Below are 23,419 nucleotides of genomic sequence, written 5' to 3' on the forward strand. Positions count from 1 at the left end.
ATTAACTAACATTCAAATATCACTTTTCACAGAAGCAGACTTATTAGCTAGCAATTCTATTTTAAAAAAAATCATAAACCAAAAAAGAAAAAGAAACAACAACAAAAAAGACAAGAACATCCAAAGCACCTTATTTGTGTTTTTATTCTGGTTAGGTCCTGTAAAGAACAGAGACAACTGTATGTTGTTATTATTATTGAATCTGCAAAAAAAACCCTACATAAATAAATTACAATGATTTGGACAGGTATAGTGCATATTTATTTGTTTTTCCTAAAGTTAATTACATTTTACAGAAAAATTGTCATAGTGGCCACCAGCCAGAGTTGGTGACCACACTCTAAGGCCACCAAAAATTTTGTTGTGAGAACCCCTTCTAGAGCCACTGAACCATGTTGCTTTGTTTCAAAAACTGCTACTCAGACAAACCCTACTACAGCACTTCAGAACAGTTAGTTTCAGTGTGCCTCTCATAAGTTTTTCCAAAGATTCCTGGTGCATTAAGGAAATCTAAGGATATATCTACATAACAGCTTTGAACAAGCCTTCCACTTGAGTAAATGGACTTGCTAAAAATAGCAGTATGGACATTTTTCAGAGTAGCAGCCAATGAAGTGAGCTGTAGCTCATGAAAGCTTATGCTCAAATAAATTTGTTAGTCTCTAAGGTGCCACAAGTACTCCTTCTCAGTATGGACATTGTGGCTTAGGCAGCATCTTGGGCTCTCAAGCCCACCCCACTCAAAATGCAAAAGGTACTTAACTGAAAATGTCTTGAAAGAAAAATATTGTTGCCTTTGCCTATTTAGAACAAAAGGACAAATACCACCAAATTTTGACAGCGGTTACAAAAGAAATGTGTCCTGATAATGTAACCTGATAGCCACTGCCACGTTGACCCATTCTGCACAAAATGACCCTAAGAAGTTCACTATAAACAAAATATACAGAGTTGTAAAGAAGCTTAAGAGAAATAAGGTGGAAGGAATCTGAAGGATTCAGTGAAAATCCTGCAGAACTGTTAAAAAGTTCTGGACCAGCTATTATTTTATGGTTGCAGATACTGCTCAATATCATCCGGAGAGCACAGTCAGTCCCATACGACTGGCAAAAAAGTGATATTCTACCATTTTGGAAACGTAAAGGCAGCAAACAAGACATTTGTAATTATTGTTGCATTACTCTTCTGTCCACCCCGGGAAAAGTTTTTGCTTCTGTCTTATTGGCCCAAGCCGCTGATATCTTAAGCAATAAGACAAGACCACAACAAGCTGGTTTCATTCCCGGCTGTTCAACAACGAAAGGAGCAAATCTTCACAGCTTATTCAGAAGGCACAAGAATTCAAGTGCCCCATTCACATTACATTTGTGGATATCAAGGCATTTGATTCTGTTGACAGGGTATTGCTTTGGCTGATCTTGAAATTCGCAGGCATCCCTGATAAGCTCTGTAGAATGTTTCGTCTTCTACATGATGACTCCTCAAGCTTCATTCTTGTAAATCGGAAAAGAACTGTCTTCTTCCAAAATTAGGTTGGGTGTTCAACAAGGACACGTTACTACCCCTAAATTCTTCAGTGCCATCATAGATTACATGCTTGACCAGACAATAAGTAAATGCAGGTTAGGCATATGCCTTGATGATAAGAACCTTACCATCATCAATTTTGCCAACAACATAGCACTGGTTGTCAAATCGACAGACGAGCTGGTTGTGGCTCTTAAATCTCTGGAAAACTCAGCAGCCAAAGTCGGTGTGAAAATTAATTGGGGTATAGCCAAAATTCTTCCAATTTTGAATATGCTGTGGCCTTTAGCATGTGGACAACCACCTATTTGGGATTGTCAGTGATTTCACCAACATTGTCTATGTTGTTGATAATACAAGCAGTATCAAGAAAGAACCTGAAGCCTCCACTTCAAAAGCTCATCAGTAATGGGGCATTTTATTAAGAATGTCTTTCATGAACCAAACACCCTAATAAGTAGAGAGACAAAGCTAAGGATAAATAAAGCTTCTGTGGTCAGTATTCTGACCTATGGGGCTGAAATGAGATGCTTCTCTCTTCAAATTAAAAAAAAGTTGGACACCATTTTGAAGAAGCATGTCCAAATGATCAAAAAATATCAAATAGCATGAATTAAAGTCTAATGAAGAAATCAATTTTCTAACTAAATAGGTTGTGCTTTGTCATACCGTCTCCCAACAGTCTGTAAATTGGTATGGTCATCTGCTTCAAATGCCTACCAGCTTCTCTGTAAGAATCATTTTCTGCTTTGACCCAATGAAACCAGGATGGAAAAGACCCCCAGAAGACCTAAAATACAATGGCTGGACAGTGTCAACAGATCCCTGTCCCTCACAACCATTTTATCTTGTAATGCACCAGATTTGACTCAGTGGACAGCAAATCATGGAGTTGCATGATGTATTCTGTGGCCTGTACGCTGTCCAAATGACTGCAAGAGAACTAACCTAACTCGATAATTAGGATGATAGTGACTACTCAGTGGAGTAGAACAGACACCCCACAGGAAAGAATCAGCTTGTTTAACATCAGGGTAGAATGCAAGACCAAGCTCTTTGACTGGTTGTGGATGGGTGTATATATGTGTTTTTCCTTTTATTCTTGTACAAATAAAGTAGATTTTATTAAATAATTAACATGGACCTTGAGATACTAATTGGGTGCATTTCAGAAATCTTAGATGTAAATTAATATGTGCAATACAGGCTTAAGAGAATTTGGGAGATTGTAATGAATGAATAGACAACTTGTGCAAAAGAGAAGAAAGAGGAAGTATCTGGAAAAACTGATAACGTAAATAAAAGAGGAAGGAAAATGACTATCTGCTCTCACATATTAAATGTGCATTCTTTAAGTTTCACACTGATTTTTATCTAATCTATCTACCTACCTACCTACCTACCTACCTATCTGCTGTAAAATAGAAGTGGTTGAAATTTTTTGTCCAAAAAAAGAAATTAAATTAAAAATGGCCCCTTCTTTGAATGAAAATGTTTATATATTTTTAACATTTATTTCTAAATTTTCTGAGTTTCAAACAAAACATCAAAAAGTTTTGAGTTTTCATCATTTTCATTTCCTCCCTCCACACATCGTTCTCCATCTTTTTACAGAGCCAAAATGGCAGAAAGAAAAAAGAAGAGAAAAGGGGGGAAGGATCCCACTCCAAAATGGAACATCTATATATTTTTTAAAATAACTTTCGGGGGGGAAATTATTTACCATTTATCAGCCAATTCTACTGTAAAACTTAATTTAATAATGTATTATGAACAGATTCAGGCACTAACTCCCTCTCACTGTGCATTCCAAATTTCAGCCAAGAATAAATATAAAAATAGTGTGTATAATAGAAATTCTATCAAATCTTTATCAACTGGATGCCATGCTAATAAATCTCTCTTCAGAATTTTCAAAATCAAAATCAAGATAATGCTGCAATGATGTTTGAGAACCCCTGGCTTACATTAATTTGAAGAGGGTTAAGGTAAACTAAAAAAGGTCACTTTTATTTTGGAATAAGTTATATCAGTATAACTATACCAGTATAATTACACTGGTATAACTGATAAAAACTGGCAAAAACCTCCCTAACAAGCAACTTTTGCTGAAGCCTCATTAAAAAAAGTACCAGCAGCAGACACAGTCTCGCAACAAAAGACAAGTGGAGGATTTAAATGAATCAATCATAAAATTCACAAAGGAAAAACTAACAAAAGCCTCCAGTCCAGTTCCATGGGCTATTCCATGTCTTATTCTTGTGTCTGTACTCTTATTTTGCCAGAGCCACTCAGTCCAAACTCTAACTGTATGTACACTTGGGAGTAGGAAAGGTAAGACTGGTGTAGAAACCTTACCTATGCCAAAATTTACAACAGCAGAGGGTTTGTATTTAAACTCTCAAATTTAAACATTAGAATTTGTTTACAGGAGGAAATACGGAAATATTCCTGCAATTCTTTATACTAACAAAGAGAGAGATGACAAAATGACCTAATTATGCTTTAAAAATTGTAAATGCTTAACATGTTTTATTTTTATCCTTCGTATTAATAAAACAGTACTATCAGCAGAACTCTCCTCAGAAATTAAGAAAAGTAGCACTCAAGGTAATAAATTAATAGCTGTTGAGTTTTGAATTGCAAAGAAAGTTACCAAACATAAATCAATACACACACAAAAAGTTTACAGATCACAAAATTAGAGAATTCTAACTGTACCATACGATTGAAACCCTCTTAAGATTCAGATCATACAGCATATGCCCCTGTGAATAACTATGTTGCTGAACTTATGCCAATATAGGCCCTGATCCTGCAAAGATGTACCTATATGCTTAACTTTGTGCACTGTGAATACCCCCATTAAAATCAACGGGACTCCTCCCAGCGGGATTATTTATAGTGCATGTGTGAAAACCTTTAGCGGTTTGGGGCCATAGTCTAGAACTTCCTGCTTTTTCTAAACTCAATATTAGTTGACCATTTATCATACTGTAACATATCTAGAACATATTCAGTACTGAACAGAAGTCTCAAAAAGCTTTCCATATTACTCCAGCAACAAGCAAGTTAAAAACCACAAACCAGTGAGGCAACCACACTTTAGCCATTCAAAAAACCATGGATGATAATAAAATATGCAACATTTGCTTACTTTCTGGAATGGAAAGGTCCATGAATCTTGTGACACTATATTATCAGCTTCTCTACAACATTAATAAAAGCAATATTTCAAAAAAACATTAGAATTTCTACTACTGTATGGTTGAAATGAATAGATTACATATGGTATCTGTGTCCTTACATTGTGAAACTTAAACATTAAGAAGTCTTAGCTCTAGCTTTAGCTTTACTATAGGTGGGATAGTAGCACTGCCTATATTTAAGGTTGCCTGACACTTCTCTGTTTTCAGTTGCTTATATCTTTGCCAAACTTCAACTGTTTGGGTTGAAATTTTCCATGCCACATGGGCTGAATTTGTGGGGTTTTTTTGTTTGTTTTGAATATTTCAGCCAAAACAGTTCAGCAGTTTCTGAGAGCAAGGCCAGAGAAAAAATACATCATTGTATTTGTCCATGTTCTTTTGCCCATATTAAAAAATTTTAGTGACCTTTTCTTTGAAAAGCTCTAATGCCCCCATCCTTTGGAGAAGGAACTTGGAATTTGGCAGGGGATGGCTTTTATATCAGGGATGTGCCTTCTCTGCCCCCATGTCAGGGCACATCCGAAGGTGGCCAGTGTGCATCGATCAGTTACCAAGTTGCAGTTGGGGTCGGGCCAGGTCAAGATACTAGGGAGTCAGGGTCAGGCACCAGGTTACGGGCGGCAGGAAAAAAGCAGAGTTGGAGATGAACCAGGGTCAGAAGTTGGAGACTAGGGTACACAGCAAGGCAAGGTCTGGAGCAGAAGCAAGGAGGCGGTCCGCATTATTGCTCAGGCTGCTCCCCATGATGGCTTCCTAGTTTATATACCAGCAATCAATGGACTAAGAGGGGCAGCCACACAGGCCCTGTTGGGTGGTACTTCCTGCAGTGTCTAGCTTCACAGTGTCCTCCAGCAGAAATCCAGCCCAAGCTTCCCATTGCGATGAGGAAGTGTCAGCAACCCAGAACCTCATGGTCCCAAGTTCTAGTCCTGCACGTTTTTATACCCCATGAAAATCCACCCAAATCTGGCCAAATTATCATCCTCTGAAAAATTTCAGTTGGCACATGCTCAACAGACTTCTGTCTGCACCGGGACTGTTTGAGTAAGGACACTGGGATTGGGAAGTCGGGATAGAAACAGCAAGTGGGGGTAAGACTGAGACCAGATGGTGACCCTGGCCTCTAATCTTTACACTGGTTTCCTAAGAATACAAAATTCATGGTCTCAATCCTGATCCTCAAGGCCATGAACAGCCTGGGCCCAGGATACCTAGAAGAGCCCCTCTAAATCTCTGGAGTGAGGACCACAGCTGACAGCTCCACTCCTCAGGCACAACAGAATTGCAATTGTCTACAGCAGAGGTACAGCTTGCATGGACAGGAGAAAGAGCTATCTCAGGGGCCCATCGAAGACTGTGGAATAAACTCCCATAGTAACTAAGAGCAACCATAAACCTCACTATTACCACTGAAAGCACAAGAAAAAAAGTTATTTGACTTTGCTTGTACCAATGTAAACACAGTACAGTGTACATATATTGAAATTAAATAATTCCTGTACAATACTCCCTGGGAGAGAGAAACACAAGTGAAAGTTACTAATCATGATGTTTAATGCACTTCTGGAAGGTGCTAAGACACTATGATGATCAGAGCTGTATAAGAACCTCAAGAGGAGAGAATAGTAAAGGTGACATTGAAATGAGTATCAGCCCTATAGGTATCTCAGGCAATTTTCCATTATGATAACCCCTTCTGACTTTTTATGCACAATTAACAATAGGGGGCAGAGAACCTTGTGACAGTACATAAAGAAGAGTGTTGAGTAATGATGAGAAAATGTCTATCACCAAATTTTGAAATCTCTCTTCCAGTTATGGAACTCAATGACTGAAGAACAATTCTGCTCATCACAATCAAGATTAGCTGTCTGGCCACCAACACCATGCTATCAACTGTATCAAAGGCTGCTATCAGTATCTAACATTATCAGCAAGGATCATTAGAGCATTCAGCAAGTTGATCAGAACATGTCTGTATTACAAGACAGTTTGAACACAAACTGAAAGAAATAGAATAGCTAATCAACCGCAGACTGGTGGGAACAGAGCACCCAAGTCATGACTTTCTCAAAAATCTTTCCCAAACATGAAAAATTAGAAACCAGGCAAAACTGCCAGAATATAGAATTTTTTTAAACTGAAGGCCCACACCGTCACACATTTAAGCACAGTCAAGACCTTACTAACTTAAAGAGAGTCACTGACATTTATTAGCAGCAAGCCCATCACTAAACCACTGGCAGCCAGAGAGGTACATGACACTTGTGGTCAGAATAAACCAGGATTGGCAAACTATGGCCCGTGGGCCGGATCTGCCAGCAGGATTGCCACCTCTGTGGCGCCATAGGCCCCGCACTGCTCCCAGAAACAGCCAGCACTACGTCTCTCTGGGGGACAGAGGGTTCTGTGCGCTGCCCTTGCCTGTGCCTCCCACAGCTCCCATTGGCCGGGAACGGGGAACCAGGTAAGTGGTGCCAGGCTGGAGCCCACACCCTCCTACACCCCACACCCCAACTCCTGCCACACCCTTCCTACACCCCAACTCCCTGCCCTGAGCCCCCGCCGCACCTGGCCTGCACCCCAACCCACCCCCTGCAACCGTCCTGCACCCCAATCCCCTGCCCTGAGCCCCCTGCCACACCCCACACCCCAACCCCCTGCCCTGAGCCCCCGCTGCACCCTGCCTGCACCCCAACCCACACCCTGCAACCCTGCTGCACCCCAATCCCCTGCCCTCAGTTCCCTGCCGCACCCCGTACCCTTCCTGCACCCCAACCCCCTGCCCTGAGCCCCCTGCCACACCCCGCACCCCAACTCCCTGCCCTGAGCCTCCTCCCTGCACCCCCGCCCTGAGCCCCCTCCTGCACTCCACACCCTCTCTTGCACCCCAATCCCCTTCCCTGAGCCCCCTCGTACACACCACACCCCTCCTCTGGCCCAACCCTTTGCCCTGAGCCCCTTCTGGCACACTGCACCCCTTCTCACACCCCGCACTCCCTCCCACACCCCACACTCCCTCCCACACCCCAACCCCCTGCCCCAGTCCTACATTCATGGCCCTTCATGCAATTTCCCCACCCAGATGTGGCCCTCAGGCCAAAAAAAGTTTGCCCACCCCTGGAATAAACCCACTGAGAACCTTTCTGATCTTGGGAGTCTGAAACTCAGCCAGAACAGACCGGGTATAGACATCTTGTTCAGCTTAGATATTGATACCACAGTCATAAACCAATCTTTTCTATCCTGACTGAACTACTGTCCAAAGAATGAGGAAAAAGTGTTAGAGCAAACAACTGCTGAATCCCATTACGGGTCACTGGCATACTGTAGTCACCAGACTACCAACAATGCAAACTAGTTCTGCCAGATAATTCCTCAATCTAGTCTAGACTAAGAGAACTTTAAGAAAAAGAAAAACCTATTGGCCTCCACCACAGACTCCAGATTGGCCTTCACCAGGACTTCAGTCTTCTCCCTGATTTTTTAATTACTCAAGCCTTTTATTAAATCAAGCCAAAGGGATGATACAAAAAGAGAGGATGTCTTGGAGCCATTTCATGAATGGCAATAGGAAACACTAAACTAAACACAGTTAAACTAAAAGAAAAGGAGTACTTGTGGCACCTTAGAGACTAACAAATTTATTAAAGCATAAGCTTTCGTGAGCTACAGCTCACTTCATCGGATGCATTTTTTTTTCTCCACCAAATGTGGAAGTACTCCTTTTCTTTTTGCGAATACAGACTAACACGGCTGCTACTCTGAAACAGTTAAACTAATCCATTAATCCACTGCAGAAATGCCTCAATAGCAATTCAGGCAAGAACTCTCTAACAGTTCTCTGGAAGAGGCACTTTTCTGGGGAAGGACCACTGAAACTGAGCCTTGACCTCAGTGGCACTGGTACCCTGATCCCTGTATGCACTAATTAAGTGTCAGAATACAGTAGAACAGACATTTGGACTGATCCAAAAACAAAGCAAAGAATGTTTCCATCTGTGTCTGTACTCCCTGTACTTATCAGGGACAAACTGATGAAAGACACTGGTTCCATGAACTCACAGAACTGTCATCTGCACTGACTTGGAAACCTCCTAAAACTAACAGCCCAGGGGACTCCACCACCAAGCCAGAATGCATGTAAGATGGTCACTGCAACCAACATCACAAAAAAGGCAGGAAACTACGGGCTTGTCTACACTACTGGCTGGATCGATGGGCAGTGATCAATCCAGCGGGAGTCGATTTATCATGTCTAGTATAGATGAGATAAATCGACCGCCCATCACTCTAGCATTGACTCCGGTACTCTACCTCAACGAGAAGCGAGGGGAATCAACAGGAGAGCAAGGGGAATCGACGAGAGAGCATCTCCTGTTGACACACCGCAATGAAGACACCACGGTAAGTAGATCTAAGTACATCGACTTCAGCTACGTTATTCACGTAGCTGAAGTTGCGTAACTTAGATCAATTTCCCCCCACCCCCCATAGTGTAGACCAGCCCTACGTTCTGGTGTAATATATGCACTCTGACTAATGTCCCACAGTCACATTCGGCACATTCTATAGCTTCTATATAGTGTTCAAGGCCTACCTAGAGTGTAATGCAGTAATTCCAGATATTAATTCCACAACACATAACAGCTGACCATCTAATAAGGGTTAAGTTGCTGGGCAGTTAGATATAGCCGATATACATTTCTTTAATTTAAAAATACGTAGTGTAACATGTATAATATTCATAAAAACTGTATATGCCTTTCCCTTACCTTTGTATGCTGCTTGTCTTCTCAGACTCCAGGCTCTCAGGACACAGACTATTTCCCTGTGCACGAAGTGCTACTGGGTATAAATAAGCATGGGGACATTGTCCAGCGCACTGTACTACCAGATCACAAATAAGAAGTAACAAAATAATAAGGCTGTCTAGGAGTCACAAAAAAGGCATTTATCCGAAGAGTCTGAAAGAAATATAGTCATGATTGTCTTGCAAAAAAAGGCATTTTGGGACATCTTTCCACCTATAGTCACAGAACACTAACTCCAAAATCAGACGAATACATACAGGAGATACAGTTAAACAACTATATTCAAATTCTAAATTCAAAAACTAAATTAAAAAAATTTGCTACTTGGCCAAAAGAATGCCATCCTCCCCAAGACCAACAATGCAGACAAAAAACACTCTCACCACACTCTTAAGATTAAATAATTTGCTTTAAGGTTAAACTCAAACTCTTCAAGTTGTAAAAGTGCTAAATACAATCTTCCCTGAGCTGTTTGGTGATGCTGTTTTGAAACTCAACTGATCAGAAGGCTGGAGGTTCCAATTTTCAATGCTGGCTGTCAGCCAGACTGAATATAGAAAACCTTCCAGGCACCATAGTGCATCATTCCCACCGCATAAGATGACTTGAGCTCCTAGTGCTGCCCCCTGCATGCTTCTCCCATGATGAATGCAAACACCGTTTAATTGTTTAATTAGTGTAGACCTTGAATGATACCACATTGCATAAAATGCACTGAAGATTCATGTCAGCCAACTGATTTGAGCTAGAAATACATTTTAATTTATTTAGTTCTTTGGAGAAATCATCAATTTGCATATAAATACCAAGTCTGATGGGGTGTACGTAGACCCTACACAGATGAGGAAGGTCCCAGATAGGCCCTGGGGGCAGCCTGGGCTACCCCCCCGCCCCCTCAAGGACTGTCAATCTTGTATGACAGGGAGGAGCATTTAAAAGGGAGGAAACGGCAGCCAGCTATTGTGGGGATGAGAAGGGAATTGCCCTAAGCAGCAGACTGCAGGAGTGACTCCTAAAGTCGCAGAGGGAACTCCCAATCAGAAGACCTTCACCCTGACCCTACTGAGAGTGCAGCGAACTCCCATGGTAAGCCAGAATGACTCAGAAGCCCAGCCAGGGAGATTTCTCAAAAGTCACTATGCAGGTGCTGCATCGTTGGCAGCACTATGGACTTTTCCCCACCTCACTTTTTGAGGGGCCCTGGGAATGGGGGTACTCTCAAATGTGTTGAGGTTTGTGACTTTTCTTTCGATCCCCCATCCGCAGAGACTTAAGAAGGCTCACAAAGGACAGCCCTTCCACCCCTCCTTGCAAGTAGTAAGGAACCAGGGCCTCTGCTGGAACCACCCAGTGAAAATAACTGTGTGTGGTCAGGTTCTCCTACCATCTGTGGGAGGAACCACAGGGGACTCTGTTACACCAAGTTTTAATTCTACAAATAAGACCTTTTGACCACAATACTGATTATGGGTTGGTGGCATCTGCACTGTAAGTAAGGTTCAGACTTGTTTTCCATCATAAGCCTTACTTTACCCCCAAAACAACCATAAAAGTTCTTTCAACTTCAAATTTGGTATAGGTGGTCTGTAGCATTAACATAATTTAAAAAAAAATAAAGGTCATTTAGACAGTCCATTTTAAAGGCATTACAGGAGATTATGAAGTTTGCATGGAAGAAGGAGAAACCATGTGGTTTTTACAAGATCCACAAAACAATTACCTAGCTTCTTCATGGCCTCTACACACCAACAGCATCCCTACCACACACGCTCCCCTGCAACCTATCTGCTGCCCCAGTGAAGATTCACACAGGACTAAAATTGGCAGGCTTGGCTTCTTATGCAAGGCCTAACCATCATCTTCTCCTAGATGAAAGGTGACAACCTACCCTTCTATTGTTAAGATATTAACAAAAGTTGACTCAATACACACACACTGGATTCTACCAAAGTGGAATGAGATCACATGCATGTTGAAGGCCAAAACTCCTCACACACTTCTAGAATACAAGCAAGTGGTAATGGCCCAAATTCATTCAGAGATTTTGTTGCATTTGATTACAATGGGGACTAATCATCACTTCTGAATCTAATAAATCATGTCCATGAAATAAATAATCGCTTCACAGCAAGAAAAAACATTAGATTCTCTTTGCAAAATGAGTCAGCTAGGCTATACCAAACTGCCAACCACCTTGAACAATTCTTTTACAGGGAATTTTATGAACATAATGGTAGACATGAAAATTGCTTTTTTTTCACATTCACAATACCTACCACGTGACTTTAGAAATGCTCAACGCTAAAAATGACGCAATCTAAGAGCTTGACTTTTGCCATCCATCTCACTTGTCACAGGCTCTCAAGATAGCAAGGTGACCTGTGTTAAGAACCATCGTAACAATGATCAAGAGCAGATGACAATCAGAATATCATAGTAGGCCATCAACAGACAGGGCTACTGGCTGGAGGATACTTTCTCTTGGAGAACTCTGAAATCTATTTGAGTCCACTAGTGTTCCTGATAGGATCTGTGAAACCAATCCTTCTTAACAGCAGCCACAAGCACATATTGTTCCAAAGGAACTGCCATGCTGAATCAGACCAATGCTCCATCTAGTCCAATATCCTAGACCCAAGAGCGGCCAGCACCAGGCACGTCTCAGAAAGATGCAGTAGATAGTTGTACGTAATGTGCCCTGTAAAGGTTTCATTCTAATTCCTAATGGTTAGATATTGTCTTAAATCCTGAAACATGAGGTTCTCTCTCTCTCTTACGAAAAGAGTATCAGAAATCTGGGTAGCTTGTTACCCATATAAACATTCAATCCCTCTTTGAAACTTGTTAAATTCTTGGCCTCAATAACACTCCATATTAGTTTTTCCTAGGATCAGTATGTTGTAAGCAAAATCCATACATTTTAACATCCTGTCATTGTGAAACTTGCATAAGACTGCACAATGGCATGCAAAGGCTGCTCTAGCCTCTCCCACATAACCTACAGATCTCAATCTTTCTCCAAGCAGCTTAGTAACAGAACCTCTCTCCCTATGACTTTTGAATATTTGCAGTACTCAATGAACAAAACCCTAGGGCAGTTATCTCCATGAGTTTGGGATAAAGAAAAGGAGGAGGAGGCAGTCTAGAGACATTGGCAAAACAGAACACTGATGGGTCAGGGTCGGACCAGACAATCATACAATACACTGGCAAATGAAAAGCCAACGTGTAACCCACTTACGATGTCTGGTAGCAGAAACAGATCAGAGAGGGCAAGGAAACTGAGGATTACTAGGTACAGGAGTAAGTTATACTTGTTTGGAGCACACCAGGACTTTCTCGCTCGCAACTTCAATGCTTGCAAAAATATAAATGTATTTGACATTTCTGAAAAACAACCATTTAGAAGCTGCAATTCAGATAGTGTAAAATGTTTGTCTTCCCTTTCTTAAATATTTAGTGAATGTACAACTATATCACATCTGCCAGCTAACAATCTTCTTCACTCCACCTCCTTCAGTAACATTATCCAATCACAATGTTACTTTTGCTGTAAACTGTTCCATTTGACAGATTTTTTATATTCTATTTTGGGAAACATCGGTAGTAAAAAGTTAATACAGACACTGTGGAATATTACAAAAGCAAAGATAATCTTTGCAATTTTTAAGAATGGGTATATTTTTACCCTATGTATATGCAGCTTTCATTTGGAGTCCTTTGTTGTAAAATTGCATATAGCCTCCCACTTTAAAGAGTTTATCCATACAGTCACCACAACAACTTTATGCATTATTAAAATAACTTGCTATTGCAAGGAATTATTTTGTTTTACAGTAATTTTACATGCTTCTTGATTTTTCACTGCTAGAGATATAGACAGTTTATACTTGATAGGCTGCTCACAGATTATATCCTTCTGCTGTTTGCAGGTTGGATCTTCTGCCCACACAGATTTCGTTTTATCATCAGACTATTTAATTCTGCATTTATAAAAATGTCATCCAAGCCATAAAAGAAGAATCAGACAGCACTGTCTTAAAAGAAAAATTGTGACAGGACGCAGATACTGTAATACTAAACCGTCAATAAAAGCAGTACAGAACACTAGCTCCAAAATCGGACCAATACATACAGGATATACAGTTAAACAACTATTTCCCACATTATTTTTCCAAACCTGAAGGCATATTTAAACCTAAATATATTTCATCACTAGTAAAAAAATGCTACTTAATTATACTGTATTCCTGAACATAAGGAAAATCTCAGAATGTCCTAAGCATAAATGCTGGAAAAAATAGGAATTTTGGAGCAAAAGTACTATCTGATTTTTTTTAATAGATAATTCCGAACATTGTGTAGACTCGGTTACTAGAATCGTTTCAACACATTAAAAATGTCATTAGGAATATATGTGTATGTAGCTCTATCACTGCATAATATGCTTCTCATTGCATTTCCAAAGGAAGGTAAATCTTCTTTCTGCACATTTAAAAAAATATATATATAAAAAAAAATCAAGACACATACCAAGCAATATGAGAAAATTTTAAGTTTTTCTGATATATTATTTGAACTGCTAACTACAGATGAAAAAAAATCTCATTATGCAATCTGTTCAAGAAAACATTTTTAATCACAAATCCTATTGTAATAGTCTTTGTATATGTTATTTGATATTAATGTATACTATAAGTAAGTAAGATATGTTCAATCTGTATGTTAATTATTGCCTGTGTAGCTTAAAGCATTGTTGATAATATATAAAAGGACACTGCTATATAGATATGTAGATTAAAAAACCTTAAAAATAATTTAATGTTTAGAATGTATATATAGTACTAATGAGCTAAACAGATGGGATTGTGTTTTTAACTTCACTGAAAAGTACTAAAATAAAGTGATGGAATCTGTGTAAATGAAAATAAATGTTGTGAAAAACTCTCTAAAAAGAGTGCCCACTCCAGAGTTAAAAGCTGGAGACAATGGTTTGTGCCTTGCTGACAGTCCATGTCCTGTCAACAGTTAAATTTTTGCTCTTTAGGAACATCAAGCAATTTGTATGTGAGGAGTCGCTATTTGTTCAAGGGTCTTTATCTGTATTTCAGTGTGTCCATGTGGAGATTCAGTAGCTTCAGTGGGTCTTCAGTTGAGCACAAGTGTCCACCTAAACAGATCAGACTGCATGCTAAGGGCCTTAGTCTATTCTCCAATCACTATGTGGCGATTTGAGAAGGCAGCTTTCATTAAAAAGCCTAGTCAAATGAAAAACGTAACAATTTAGATGATTTCAATTGAAATAATTTAATTTGCTGATTTAATTTTAGCTCTTCACTCAGTTTGAACAATACAAATAGACAAGTCAGTTTCACTTTCAGGTTCTCCTGAACAATGCTAACCAGCAAACATTGCAGGATAATGTTTAAACCCAAAGAGAAAACTTGTAATTTATTTATGTCTTTTTAATTTCACAAAAACATTTCTCTTAATATAAAGGGGGAAGGTTTCATTTTTTAAAACCAAAACTAAATTAAGCCTTATCTGACAATATTTATAACAAACTGGAATTAGGAGCCCATTCCTGCAAGCTACTCCAAGCATGCACAGCCTAAGGGCTTTTCTACAAAAGGACACTCAAACTTGTGGACACTGCAGCAGTGCGCATTACAAGGGTGCAAACTGTAGAATGCTTTAATGTATTGCATTCTAACTGCCTCACGTAGACCTTGCTGACACGCTCTAAAAGGTACCTAGCGTGCACTGACAGTCTCATTTGAAACAGAACTACATTAACACACACTAGGAACCTTTTACAATGTGTCAGCAGGGTCTACATAGGGCAGTTGGCATGCAACACATTAGAGCACTCTACAATTTACACCCTTTTGGTGAGCACTGCCACACCATATAGACAAGCCCCCAGGAAAGTTAAGGTGAATCAACTAAAGGTGTGAAGTTCATGTACATAAGTTCCGGTGTACACCTAAAACTTAGGCTGACCTAGCTACATCACTAAGGACAGTGAAAAATATCACACCGTGTGTGACCTAGTTAGGTCGACCTACTCCCGACAGTAAATGCAGCTAGGTCAATGGAAGAATTCTTCCATGAATGTAGCTAAAGCCTCAGAATGGGGGGCATTTAATATAGAGATGGAAAAACCACTTCCCTCACTATAAGAAGTGTCTACATTACAGCAGCATAGCTGCAGCACAGCAGTTGTGCTACTGTAGCACTTGAAGTGTAGACATGCCTCTAAATTAAAGCATTTTAACCCCTGTGTGGATGCTTTCATTCAGGAGTAAGTGGTCTTAGCTCATTATAACTTAAAACTCCTGAGTAGGAGCCTCCATATGGGGGTTTAACACACTAATTTATGCACACTAACTTCACATCTCTAACTGATTCACCTTAACTTTCCTGAGTGCCCTAAGTATATAAATGTTTCCACTGGAGCAATGGAACAATAGCACACTTAATATTCTTCTTCACAGGGGACTAAAACAACAAAGATCCTTGCCACCATAGACATAATTAATCTCCAGTAGAAGACAAAATGTCAATCCTGTCCAGGATTTTCCCAAAACACTAAAATATGGTAACTGATCACATTTTCATCCTCCAAACTCTCCTTTTAGGGTTTTGAAACTTAGTCTAAACTGACTGAATTCACAATTGAAAACTTTAGTTCCACCTTTTCCAAATTTACATCACCAAATTTGTGGTGCACAGTCCTGTTCATGAGCTATCAGGAATATAAGCTCAGTTCTTTTATATTTGAGTTCATAATATTTCACTGGGACAAAGCATGTCCATAATAGTGTCTTAAAACCTCGCTAATGTTGTTGTCACAGAAGTTCACAAATTAGAAGCAGCAGTTTTCAACTTCAATAGATTTAGAATGCCATTTTCCCCCAGAATAAAGTGTTAATATTTAGATACTTATAAACTGACAACATTATTATCTGTTATATTAGAGACTTTCCATTAAAATTTATTTATTTATAAATGTTTGCAGGATCTGGACTTAAATTTGGAATAGGGTAAAAATTAAATACAAGACAATAAAGCAATCAAGAACCATGCCAGAAATGTATATTACCAATACACTAGTTATCCCAGTCTTTAGCCTGAGGGGGTGAGGGCAGAAAATGTAAATGCTACACTACATAGCCAAATACAGGAGACAGTGTAGTCTCTTTATTTTGTTTTTAAGTTATATTGGCAAAATAACTTTTTTTTTTTTAGAATTTCTACCTATGCTCAGACACAACTGTGAAGAAAATACTTTTAGAAAAATCAGTAAAAAAAATTCAATTATTATAATTAAACAGTCCCTGTTTCTTGTTTGTTTTAATACATAAATATTCTGCAATCCTTCTTGATAAAAACCTATGATAGGGATTTTTATGATAGGGAGGACTGACTTAGTAAAGCTGATTTTGCAGAGTTTTCCTCTAACCATTCCTGGGAGATCAGCATTTGTCCCTGCTGTGAAACCAACAGGATTCCAAATCAGAGCAGTCAAATTCCACTAGATCCACAGAAAGACTATGTCTGATAGGCTGTGGGCCCCTGGGGCACTGTCCAGGCTTCCCTCAATGACAGCTGGCCCTGGAAGCATGAACGAGTACCACAGGATAGAGAATACAGAAAAGTTAATGCAGCCTGTAGGGGCATAAACTTTTTTTTTTTTTTTTAATAAATTCAAGCATTTTAAGGTTATAAGGGACCATTATATCTTCTAGTCTGACCTCTTGTATAACATGACTCCCTTCAGGAAGTGGGATAGGATGATACCATTCCTCAACCTCTTTTACCTCCTCAGGCAAGGATCTCCAAACCTAGGGAGGGAAAGTGTAGGGACATTGCTCCCCATAAGCAAAGGAGCAGATCTGAACATGGATGATCCACTGTGTTCAGAGAGCTTAAGTTCCAGGTACATACTCCTGGTAACTGAAAAGTAATGTTAAAGTTTGTACTTTAGCTCGTCCTTAATCTAGCACATTAAAAACAAAACAATAAAGATTCCCCTCATTTTAATAAAGTTTTCATTTTATGCAGTTTGCCTTTCCAGTAATCTTTTTTTCAACGTGTTGAGGTGAAACCATCATCTCTCTCAGTCTCATCTTAAACGTCTAGCTTTCCAGAATCATACATTTTACTTTATGATCCATGGCCACATTCCAGGTGGGGTTGAAAAACAAAGTTAAAAGTTTGCTCACTGGATTCTATGTACAATAATACTTTACATCATCATACAGCACCTCTCAATCACAGAATTCAAAAAGGTTTCTGAAAATGGGAAAGGTTAGCTAAACAGATGCATTATATTTGCAACATTGGTGTCTAGCCCACGTCTATGCACCGTTAAAGAAAAAGACTCACTATTGTGCTAATGCAGACTAAGGTTTGACAGGGGTATGGGGAGGGGGCGAGTTTAAATCGCAATTAAATACCCGTCACAACTCCTTCCCCCCCCCCCCGCCTTGTTTCTATCTCTTGTCTGAGAACTTCCAAGCAGGCACTTGTTAGCAGCTCCTGACACTAGTGAGACCACTCGCAAAGCTGCCTATGGGGAAGGGGGGGGGGGGCATTTCTGAAGATTAAATCCCCAAACCAGCAGCTCCCCTTCCCGAGAACAATAGAAAACGGGGGGTGGGGGTGTCTCTAGGTCTGTCTGTCTCCCTGTCCCCGAATCTCACGCCTCCGTCTTTGTCTGTCAGTCCCCCAAGTGCGAGCCCCGCTCGCGGCGGAGCAGCAGCAGCCCAGCAGCTCTCACTCCGCCTCCTGCCCCGAACTCAGACTCCGGCAGGGAAAGCCCCGAGCGCAGCCCGCAGCCAGGGGGGAGCGGAAGGAAGCTCCCCTCACATTCACCCTCCACAGCAACAAAGGGGGGTGGAAGCTTCCTCACCGCCCCCCCCCTTTCTTCCTCCTCCTCCTCCTCCCCCCGCCTCCTCAGGCTCCGGCCTCGCCAGCCCCGCAGGGGCTCCGGCCTCCTCCGCCCCGCTCGCGGGTCCGCAGAGCCTCCGGGCCGCTTGGCCCGCAGCGCCGCGCACAGGGAGCGCCGAGGCCCAGCTTCTCTCTCCCTCCCTCCTCCCTGTGCGTGAGCGGCCGGGCCGAGCCAGTTCCCCCGCGCTCCGGGGCTTACCGGCCGCGGCGCTGCGAGGGGAAGGCGGGTGCGGCGCTCAGAGTCCCCGGGCCGCTGCCCCGGGCATGGTGGGTCCTGAGGGAAAGTTCAGCGGCGGCTCAGGGTCCTTCCTGCTCGGCGGCTCGAGGAGCGCAGCAGCGTCGGCCTCCTCCTGGCGGTGACAGCGACAGGCCGGCCAGAGCGCCGCCGCGCCGCGGTGCAGGCTGGGAAGCCGCCGGGAGGACCCGCAGCTGCCCAGGCGCCGGAGCCCGGGGTATCGGCGGACGGAGCCTCGGCGGCCCGCTGGGGCGAGTGGCGGCAGCGCGCGGGAACCTGGGCAGTGCGGGTTCGGGAGTGGAGGCTGAGGAGCCGGCACGCTGGGGGCTGAGGGCGGAAGGTACCTGGAGAACCGTCACTCGAGGGGTGTCCGGAGAACTGGTCACATTGCGGGATAGGGAGCGGGGGGGGGGGGGAGCTGGTCATACGAGGGGCAGGGGGGTGTCCGGAGAACTGGTCACATTGCGGGATAGGGAGTGGGGGGCGGTGGGGAGCTGGTCATACTAGGGGCAGGGGGGTGTCTGGAGAACTGGTCACATTGCGGGATAGGGAGTGGGGGGGGTGGGGAGCTGGTCATACGAGGGGCAGGGGGGTGTCTGGAGAACTGGTCACATTGCGGGATAGGGAGTGGGGGGCGGTGGGGAGCTGGTCATACTAGGGGCAGGGGGGTGTCTGGAGAACTGGTCACATTGCGGGATAGGGAGTGGGGGGGTGGGGAGCTGGTCATACTAGGGGCGGGGGGGTGTCCAGAGAACTGGTCACATTGCGGGATAGGGAGTGGGGGGTGGAACTGTCATACTAGGGGCTGGGGGGTGTCCGGAGAACTGGTCACATTGCGGGATAGGGAGTGGGGGGGTGGGGAGCTGGTCATACTAGGGGCGGGGGGGTGTCCGGAGAACTGGTCACATTGCGGGATAGGGAGCGGGGGGGGGGTGGGGAGCTGGTCATACTAGGGGCAGGGGGGTGTCTGGAGAACTGGTCACATTGCGGGATAGGGAGCGGGGGGGTGGGGAGCTGGTCATACTAGGGGCAGGGGGGGTGTCTGAAGAACTGGTCACACTGGGGGATGGGGCGGGGAGCTGGTCATACTAGGGGTTGGGGGGGTGTCCGGACGAACTGGTCACATTGCGGGATAGGGAGCGGGGCGGTGGGAGCTGGTCATACTAGGGGCGGGGGGGTGTCCGGAGAACTGGTCACATTGCGGATAGGGAGCGGGGGGGTGGGGAGCAGGTCATACCAGGGGCGGGGGGTGTCCGGAGAACTGGTCACATTGCGGATAGGGAGTGGGGGGGGGGGGAGCTGGTCATACTAGGGGCGTGGGGGTGTCTGGAGAACTGGTCACCATTGCGGGATAGGGAGCGGGGGCAGGTGGGAGCTGGCATACTAGGGCGGGGGGGTGTCCGGAGAACTGGTCACATTGCGGGATAGGAGCGGGGGGCGTGGGGAGCTGGTCATACTAGGGGCTGGGGGGTGTCCGGAGAACTGGTCACATTGCGGGATAGGGAGCGGGGGGCGGTGGGGAGCTGGTCATACCGAGGGGCAGGGGGGTGTCTGGAGACTGGTCAACATTGCGGGATAGGGAGCGGGGGGCGGTGGGAGCTGGTCATACTAGGGGCAGGGGGGTGTCTGGAGAATGTTCACATTGCGGGATAGGAGCAGTGCGGTGGGGAGCTTGCTCAATCTATGGGCAGGCTGGGGTGTCCTGGAGAGCTGGTCACATTGCCGGGATAAGGGAGGCGGGGGGGTGGGGAGCTGGTCATACCAGGGGCGGGGGGGTGTCTGGAGAACTGGTCCATTGCGGGGATAGTGAGCTGGGGGGGCGGTGGGGAGCTGGTCATACTAGGGGCAAGGGGGTGGTCCGGAGAACTGGTCACAGTTGCGGGATAGGATCGTGGGGGGTGGGGAGCTGGTCATACTAGGGGCGGGGGGTGTCCAGAGAACTGGTTCCATTGCGGGATAGGGAGTGGGGGGGAGCTGGTCATACTAGGGGCTTGGGGGTGTCCTGAGAACTGGTCACATTGCGGGATAGGGACGGGGCGGGTGGGAGCTGGTCATACGAGGGGCAGGGGGGTTGTCTGGAGACTGGTCACATTGCGGGATAGGGAGCCGGGGGGGGGTGGGGAGCTGGTCATACTAGGGGCAGGGGGGGGTCTGGAGAACTGGTCACATTGCGGGATAGGGAGCGGGGGGTGGGGAGCTTGTCATACAGCGGGGGCAGGGGGGGTTGTCTGAGAACTGGTCACATTGCGGATAGGGAGTGGGGGGCGGTGGGGAGCTGGTCATACTAGGGGCAGGTGGGGTGTCTGGATAACTTGGTCACATTGCGGGATAGGGAGCGGGGGGCGGTGGGGGAGCTGGTCATACTAGGGGCAAGGGGGGGTGACTCGGAGAAACTGGTCACATTGCGGGATAGGGAGCGGCGGGGTGGGGAGCTGGTCATACTAGGGCGGGGGGTGTCCAGAGAACTGTCCACATTGCGGGATCGTGAGTGGGGGTGGAACTGGTCATACTAGGGGCTTGGGGGGTTTCCGGAGAACTGGTCACATTGCGGGATAGGGAGTGGGGGGGTGGGGAGCTGTCATACTAGGGGCAGGGGGTGTCTGGAGAACTGTCACATTGCGGGATAGGTAGTGGGGGGGTGGGGAGCTGGTCATACTAGGGGGCGGGGGGGTGTCCGGAGAACTGGTCACATTGCGGATAGGGAGCGGGGCGGGTGGGGAGCTGTCATACTAGGGGCCGGGGGGTGTCCGGAGAACTGGTCACATTGCGGGATAGGGAGGGGGGGGTGTGGGGGAGCTGGTCATACTAGGGGCAGGGGGGGTGTCCGGAGAACTGGTCACATTGCGGGATAGGGAGCGGGGCGGGTGGGGAGCTGGTCATACTAGGGGCAGGGGGGTGTCTGGAGAACTGTCACATTGCGGGATAGGGAGCGGGGCGGGTGGGGAGCTGGTCATACTAGGGGCAGGGGGGTGTCTGGAGAACTGGTCACATTGCGGGATAGGGAGCGGGGGGGGTGGGGAGCTGGTCATACAAGGGGCAGGGGGGTGTCTGGAGAACTGGTCACATTGCGGGATAGGGAGTGGGGGCGGTGGGGAGCTGGTCATACTAGGGGCAGGGGGGTGTCTGGAGAACTGGTCACATTGCGGATAGGGAGCGGGGGGGCTGGGGAGCTGGTCATACTAGGGGCAGGGGGTCCGGAGACTGGTCACATTGCGGGATAGGGAGCGCGGGGGTGTGAGCTGGTCATACTAGGGGCGGGGGTGTCCAGAGAACTGGTCACATTGCGGGATAGTGAGTGGGGGGTGGAACTGGTCATACTAGGGGGCAGGGGGGTGCCGGAGAACTGGTCCATTGCGGGATAGGGAGTGGGGGGGTGGGGAGCTGGTCATACTAGGGGCGGGGGGGTGTCGGGAGAACTGGTCACATTGCGGGATAGGGCGGGGGGGGGGGGGGGAGTGGTCTAACTAGGGGCGGGGGGGTGTCCGGGAAGAATGGTCACATTGCGGGATAGGGAGGGGGGGGTGGGGAGCTGGTATACTAGGGGCGGGGGGGTGTCGGAGAACTGGTCACATTGCGGGATAGGGAGGGGGGGGTGGGGAGCTGGTCATACTAGGGGCGGGGGTGTGTCTGGAGAACTGGTCACATTGCGGGATAGGGAGGGGGGAGGTGGGGAGCTGGTCATACTAGGGGCAGGGGGGTGTCGGGAGAACTGGTCACATGCGGGATGGGAGCGGGGGGGGGGGGGGAGCTGGTCATACTAGGGGCGGGGGGGTGTCCGGAGAACTGGTCACATTGCGGGATAGGGGGGGGGGGTGGGGAGCTGGTCATACTAGGGGCTGGGGGGTATCCGGAGAACTGGTCACATTGCGGGATAGGGAGTGGGGGGGGGGAGCTGGTCATACTAGGGGCGGGGGGGTATCCGGAGAACTGGTCACATTGCGGGATAGGGAGGGGGGGTGGGGAGATGGTCATACTAGGGGCGGGGGGTGTCGGAGAACTGGTCACATTGCGGGATAGGGAGTGGGGGGTGGGGAGCTGGTATACTAGGGGCAGGGGGGGGGGTCTGGAGAACTGGTCACATTGCGGGATAGGGAGCGGGGGGGGGGTGGGGAGCTGGTCATACTAGGGGGGGGGGGTGTCCGGAGAACTGGTCACATTGCGGGATAGGGAGCGGGGGGGGTGGGGAGCTGGTCATACTAGGGGCAGGGGGGTGTCCAGAGAACTGGTCACATTGCGGGATAGGGGGGGTGGGGTGGGGAGCTGGTCATACTAGGGGGGGGGGGTGTCCGGAGAACTGGTCACATTGCGGGATAGGGAGCAGGGGGGTGGGGAGCTGGTCATACTGGGGCAGGGGGGTGTCTGGAGAGACTGGTCACATTGCGGGATAGGGAGCGGGGGGAGGGTGGGGAGCTGGTCATACTAGGGGCAGGGGGGTGTCTGGAGAACTGGTCACATTGCGGGATAGGGAGCGGGGGGGGGTGGGAGCGGGTCAGACGAGGGGCAGGGGGGTGTTGGAGAACTGGTCACATTGGGATAGGCGGGGGGCGGTGGGGAGCTGGTCATACTAGGGGCTGGGGGGTGTCTGGAGAACTGGTCACAATTGGGGTAGGGAGGGGGGGCGGTGGGGAGCTGGTAATACTAGGGGCAGGGGGGTGTCTGGAGACTGGTCAACATTGCGG

General features: G+C 45.8%; 1 protein-coding gene across 4 annotated transcripts in view; it reads right to left on the minus strand.

Moving 5' to 3' along the window:
• ZNF148 (zinc finger protein 148) overlaps window positions 1-18,836 on the minus strand; it is a 52,073-nt gene extending 33,237 nt beyond the window's left edge. For all 4 annotated transcript variants that reach the window (XM_043504964.1, XM_038421652.2, XM_043504965.1 and 1 more), the window contains exon 1: window positions 18,705-18,836. The gene's annotated coding sequence lies outside the window, so the exon portion shown is untranslated. The remainder of the gene's footprint in view (window positions 1-18,704) is intronic.
• Between the last annotated feature and the right edge of the window lie 4,583 nt (window positions 18,837-23,419).

Source organism: Dermochelys coriacea, chromosome 11, assembly GCF_009764565.3.
Source record: "Dermochelys coriacea isolate rDerCor1 chromosome 11, rDerCor1.pri.v4, whole genome shotgun sequence".
In the NCBI taxonomy this organism is placed as follows: Eukaryota; Metazoa; Chordata; order Testudines; family Dermochelyidae; genus Dermochelys; species Dermochelys coriacea.